This window comes from Bidens hawaiensis, unplaced genomic scaffold (assembly GCF_021521415.1).
Source record: "Bidens hawaiensis isolate Kalapana, Puna unplaced genomic scaffold, B.hawaiensis_p1.1 tig00008319_1, whole genome shotgun sequence".
NCBI lineage: Eukaryota > Viridiplantae > Streptophyta > Magnoliopsida > Asterales > Asteraceae > Bidens > Bidens hawaiensis.
Window position 1 is genome coordinate 888,075 of NW_027491590.1, and position 7,214 is coordinate 895,288.

Here is a 7,214-nt window from a genome sequence, read left to right on the forward strand (position 1 = left end):
TTGTTCAAATCTAATCACTAAGATCGAATCACTGTATAAACACAAAGTAAGACATATTCGAAGTGACAATGGTACGGAGTTCAAAAACATTGTATTGGAATTCTTTTGCATACGGAAAGGAATTCATCGAGAATATAGTGCTCCATATGTACCTCAATAGAATTGTGTTGCGAAAAGAAAGAATTGAACACTGATTGAAGCTGCATGAACAATGCTAGCAGATTCTAAGCTTCATATTCAATTCTGGAATGAGGCTGTGAATACTGCTTGCTACACGCTTAAATGTGTTCTGACTGTGAAGAAGCAACAAAAGATAATTTATGAGCTTCTAAACAAAAGAAAGCCTAATTTAAAGTATTTGGAGCCTTTTGGGTGTCCTTGTACTATGTTGAAGAAAGATGCGGGAAAATTCGAAGAAAAAGCAATTGAAGGTTATTACTTGGATTATGCTTCACCTAAGAAACGAGTATTTAATTTTAATTCGAGTTGTGTTGAAGAGTGGTACAATGTTGATTGTCAACGATACACCACACCTTCCGCTGACAAAGGGCCTGATTAGATGTTCGACTATGAAAGTCTATTTAACTCATTTACTCCAATAGTTGATCAACCTGATGAAGATTTTGTACGGTCATACTTAGAAGATCAATTTCTACCTCCAAGGCCTTTTGGTACTACTTATGATGATTTTCCACAAGATGATTTTCTTAATACATCTGATGTGATCTCTATCTCGTCAGATGATGGTCATTTTGTTGATTCCTCTTCAGCTCCATTTCCTGAAATTCATGAGATTGGTGAATCCTCTCATGATGCTGAAGAGAATTTGACTAATAAAACTGATAATGTTGTTGTGCCTGAGAATCCAACCCTTCAGATTCATACTTATCATCCTCAGAACAACATCATTGGTGATCTTGATGTCAGTGTGCAAACACGTAATCAGATTGCTACTTCAAGTAATGCTAATGTATTGTGTGCGTATGTCGATATGCACTCATCGGGAATTATGAATCTCGCGAAATACACTTGCTTTTTATCTCAAATGGAACCAACGAGTGTACCTATGGCACTTGAGGATCCATTATGGGTAGAAGCAATGCAAGAAAAGTTGCAACGATTTCATCGACTGGGTGTTTGGGATCTCATTAACAAGTCCGTTAGAGTTAAAAAGCCAATTCCAACAAAATGGGTATTTAAGTGCAAGAAAGATGATCGTGGGGTTATTGTAAGAAACAAAGCACGTTTGGTTATTCAAGGCTTTCATCAGCAAGAAGGCATAGATTACACGAAAGTATATGCTCTAGTTCCTCGATTGGAAGCTATACGAATATTTTTTTGCCTATGCAACTTTCAAGAATATTAAGGTTTATCAAATGGATGTCAAGAGTGCGTTTCTCAATGGGGAACTTCATAAAGAAGTATTTGTGTTACAGTCACTTAGTTTTGAAGATCCAGATTTTCCAGACCGTGTTTACTGATTAAAAAAGGGTATTTATGGTCTACACCAAGCCCCGAGAGCTTGGTACGGCATACTTGTGGACTATACTCTCTTTTAAAAGAATGTTGGTGATGATTTGCTCCTTGTCCAAATATATGTTGATGACATCATATTTGATTCAACAAACGACAAGCTGTGTAAGGAATTTGAGAAGTCGATGCAGACGAAATTTGAAATGAGCTAGATGGGGGATATGAATTTCTTCTTAGGGTTGCAAGTTCATCAGTCTGACACGAGATTTTTTATTCATCAGACAAAATATGTGAACGATGTCTTGAGCCATATCAAGAGAACTGCCGGAAAAATCCATTTGACGCCTCTTCCCATGGGTCGCAATTTGTCACCGGGCGAATTGGAGGATACCGTTGATCCAACCCTTTAACGAGCAATGCTTGTTTCTTTAACGTATTTTACTGCTTCTCGCCTTAATATAATGTTTTTTGTTTGTTTGTGTGCCATGTATCAATAGAGTCCCCAGGTGACTCATATGGCGGCGGTTAAATGTATACTTCACTATCTGAGGGGTAATCCTAACACCGGGTTATGGTATCTGAAGGATGATAGTTTTGAACTCACTACGTTTTCTGATTCTGATTTTGGAGGATGCAAAATCAATTTCAAATCTACTACAGCGGGTTGTCAATTTCTAGGAAGCCGGCTTGTGTCCTGGCAGTGTAAGAAGCAGACAGCGGTCTCCACTTCAACCGCAGAAGCAAATTATGTGGCAGCCTTGAGTTGCTGTTCATAGGTTCTTTGGATCCAGCAACACTTGCGGGATTACGGTTTGAAGTTTTTTACTACTCCCATTTTTATTGATAACTCTGCTGCTATTAGTATCACCAAGAACCCTGTGCACCACTCTAAGACAAAGCTTATCGAAATTTGATATCATTTTATTTGTGATTGTTTTGAAAAGAAATTGAATGATCTTGATAAGGTGCACACGGATTTTCAAAATGCTGATCTGTTTACCAAAGCTTTTGACAAAACACTTAACTTTTTTGCTTGGTTTAAATGGATTGAAAACTCTTGCTGATATCCTTAAGCTCAGATAGTCATCTTTATTTTTGTTTTGCTTATTTTTATGTTTTGGGTTTTGGAGGAGAAAATGAAAAATTCAAAAATAATGTGATTTTGTGTGTATAGAGAAAAACCAAAAAACATTTAAAAATTTGAAAAGTCAAAAATATTGTGATTTCTGTTTGTATAGATAAAAACCAAAAACATTCAAATATTTCAACAATCTCAAAAATATTTTTGCACTCTCTCGCTTAAAATTATGCTAGTTACTCAAATTTAAAGGAGATATACTTGTATATGTTTGGTCCTGATATTTACCTGTAGATATTCGGGAGAGCCATTTACTTGAAAATGGAGAGTACTTAGGGCGATTGTTGTGTGATCTTATTTAATTCTCTCGCTGAACATTATGTCGGTTATTTAAGTTTGTGGAACATGTTTGCATGTTTGGTCCTGTTATTTACTTGTAGATTTATAGGATAGCCATTAATCTATAAACTGAAAGTGACTGCGGCGACTGAATTTATATGCTCCTCAAAAATGAGTTTTGAAGCAAAAAGAGAAAATGATAGTACATTGATTATCTGGTTCCATATTCAAAAAGAAATAAGTTTAAAAGGCTGAGTGCTTAATTGCATTGGTGCATTGATAGATCTTAAACAAGCTGTTAAGGTAAAGTATGTGATATAAACATAAAGAACTGCCAAATTGAAAGAGGTGTTAGTCTCTTCCAAATTTCTCGGTAATGATGGCAAAAATGTAATAGCCTGTCATACTCAAGCCTTATGATTGTCTGATCACCAAAAGCAAAAATTCAAAATAAAATGCATCCGGTTTCCGGTTATTGTGAGTCTTTAGGCGGCTTAATCATCTGTGTATTCATAAGCATGAATATTTCAAAAGCTTTTAGAGCAAACCCAAAGTCATTAAACTTGATCACTATCGTACATCGTACAATCTAATTACTGACTTGATTAAAAATCAGTTGTTAGTCATACATTGTTCCTCCCTTACGTGCTTCTCAATACAGTAAGAAACGGACCCCAGGGGATGCAATGTATGTAAGCCTACAGATGAACTCGTGCATACTCATTCACAGTAAAGGAAGCTTGGTGTATCAATCAATAATAAGTATCTATAAAAGATCTAATTATGATTAGCAACATAATTGTTAGTGCACGGTTTTGCGTCTCGAGTCTTTGTATTTATCTTTAACGTATTTGTCATTTTGTTTAATGTAATAAACAATTAATTTATCTTGTAGTTCGTTAATGTAAGAGTCTAGTTCGCTACGGATATTTAGCGAACTAGATCTAAGTTACTATCCCTCCTGATTCGTTAAGGATGTTTAACGAATCAGAGGGTGATTCGTTAAGTTATTTTTCCTTTTAATGTATGTAACGAATTGGACGTTAGTTTGTTAGGGGATGTTAATGAACTAAGTCCATCGTCTATTTATAGTGAACACTGTTCACAGATTAAAATAAGTTTTAGAGAGTTAATTAACGAATCTCTGCCTGAATCTCTCTCAATCTTCATATTAATATTATACATACATACACATACTACTGATAACATATATACATATAACATATAATCAAATGTGATAATGAGCTAGATCCCATATTTAGGATTAATCGTATTCGTACAGATCTGAGATATGTTTATAGTTTAAGGATTGATCCAGGTTCAAACAAGTGGTATCAAAGCTTTCGGTGCTCAATTACGCTTGATTTTCCTGTTATTTGATGTTAATTAACTGAATATTTATTTAGTTTAGTTTCAGTTTGAATTTGATCAAATTTGGTGGAATTTGATTGATTATGGATTGATTTTGGTTGAATTGTGGGTTGTTAAGGTATAGGGAAAGGTTGGTGGATTGAAAATGATAATTGGTTTGTATTTGTGTTGGATTGGTTTAGATCTGGGTTTGGATAAAAACAGAATATGATTTTGGTTAAATTGAGTTCGAGTTTAGGTAAATTGGCTTACTGGATGATTTGATTTGGATTCGTGTTAAGTTTCTGAGTAAATTGATCGGTTATTTGTGCGATTTGGTGATTTACTGGACGAGTATTACAGATTTGGTTAAGTTGTTTGTGTTCTTCAATTTCCAGAAATCTGGAAATCTTCGTTTGAAGATTTGAAGATTTGATGATTCAAGTCTGATTCGTTCATTTCAGCTTGATTCGTTAACTCATTCAACTTGATTCGTTAACATATTTCACCAATTCGCTATGAGTTTTATCTGATTCGTTAAACCAGTTCGCTATTCTGTCTGATTCGTGTTCACTGATTCGTGTGACACGTGTTATACCTTGGAAATTGTTTTATAACAACCGTTTCCACGTGGCATTATGTGTCAGAGTTTGTTACAAACCGTTGTAACAACCTGATTTGTTATTAGTTGATTCATTAATCAACTGTAGCTGGTTCGTTATCTAATTCGTTAAGTCTCTCTTAGTGATTCGTTACAGAAACCTTTTTAATTCGCTAAACAATTCGTTCAACAAATTCGTTAGTTTGACTAATTCGTTAGTTTGACTGATTTGTTAGTTTGACTAATTTGTTGACCTTCTGATTCGTTGACCATCTGATTCGTTTAGCTTATTCGTTGATTGACTGATTTGTTGACCATCAAATTCGTTAATCATCAGATTCATTTAAACCATTTCTGATTCGTTACCTGATCACACTTTACTATTCACAGTTCGTTATCATTACTATTTCTCATTCGTTAATCTTAATTTTCAACTCTAGTCCTTATAGTTTAAAATTTATCAAACATGGCGAGTATGTATGCATTAGCTTCTCAAAACATGTTGATGCAACAAATGTTACAATTGGACACTGAGATCGGTTCACATTCGAAATGTCCAAGGTTGATGAAATTTAACGATTTTGCTAAGTGGGTACCTCGTTTTCGTGCTCATCTAGGGTCAGTTCACCCTGATTGTTCGTACTGTTTGGATGAGGTTTACACTGTTCCAATGATTGGGGATGAGACTATTGGTTTTACACCTAAGGCTATCTCACAATACTCGGTTGAAGAAAAGAAAGCTTTGGAAATTGAGACAAAGGCTTATTAAATTCTTACTATGGCTTTACCTAAGAACATCTTTCACCAAGTAGGGAGTATAAAGATTTGTGCTTCTTTAATTCAATATATCCATATGAGAAGTATGGGAAACACCGCTGAAAGCAAAAAGGTTATGCTCAAGTTTCAATTCAGAAATTTTAATCTGCTTAAGGGTGAAACTGTTGAAGAAATGATAACAAGGTTTAATCATTTGATAGCTGAAATGGATAAGATGAAATTGGAAACTTCAGAGATTGACAAAATTGATACCATTAAAAGTGCACTACCGAGTTCCTACTCTACTTTCTTGATGGTTCTGAAAGAAATAATTATTTCAGTAATGAAGATTTGACAGCATCGGAATTTATGCAAAAGATCGAGGCACGAGATACGATCTTAAAAGTCAAAAGTCTTCAAAGGATAGTCAAGATCCTGCTTTGTATGGTGGAAGTATGCCATTGAGTTCAACCATTTCTCCTATCACAGCATTTCTCACACAGAATGCAAGTGAGAATGCAACGACAGTGTATAGTGATCCACGAGCATGTTTCTACACAGCTGGAAATACTGGATTTTCTGGTGTTTCCGGTTCATCTGGAGGATCTGGAAATTCATCACCTACAAATCAATTCTCATCTCAAACAAATGTAAACATAAAGGAGGCTGAACAACATTTTGCATTTTTTTCTGCCTTTATGTCTTCATACGAGAATTTGGTTAGTAGCAAGATTGCAACAGGTGATTTAACCGATAAAGACTATGATCAAATTGATCCCGATGATCTAGAACTTATGGACTTAAAGTAGAACATGGCTATGATAGTCAGGAAAGTGAAAAAGTTTATGCAGAGAACGGGTAAAGATCTTCCTTCAATGAATAAGAAATTAGGGTTTGATAAGTTAAAGGTCAAGTGCTACAATTGTCAAGAGTTTGGGCATTTTGTAAAGGAATGTGATAAGCCAAAGAAAGAGTACACTGGTCCTAGAAAGCAAGATCAGAATTCATCTGGTAAAAGTGGGAGTGATGCGGGAAAATCTTCTGTTACAAAACCATCGTCTTCTGGAAGTCAGGCACTATTATCTAACCTGGATGGAGATGATTGGTCTCAAAGATTGTTGTGTAACAACAATCAAGCAAATCTGGCAATGTTTGGATTTAGCGAGAATTTTCAAGATGCTAGTGGAAGCAAGCTATCTTCTGATGCTGCTACTGAGTCTGATTCTGATGATTCAAGTGTAAAGCTTCCAGCCACTTTTGCCTGTATGGCTAGAATCAGTGACTCAACCTCTTCGGCTTGCATGGCTAAACAAAATGAGGTTAGTGCTTATAATTCTAAACTCTCTGTTAATGTTTCATGTGCTGATTGTGAACTCAACAAGCCTCAGACAGATTCCTTAAAACTTCAAAATGATAATTTGTTAAAAGAGATAGTTTCATTAAAGGACACTTATAGACAATCCTTAACTTCTCAAATGAATTCAAGAGAGAAAATTGAGGCTTTAACTATAAGAAATCATGATCTTAAGGCTGAGTTATCGGTTAAAATGACGATTAATGATCAAAAGTTTCAAGAAATCTTGAAACATAGAACCAAAATAACCGAGCTTGAAAATG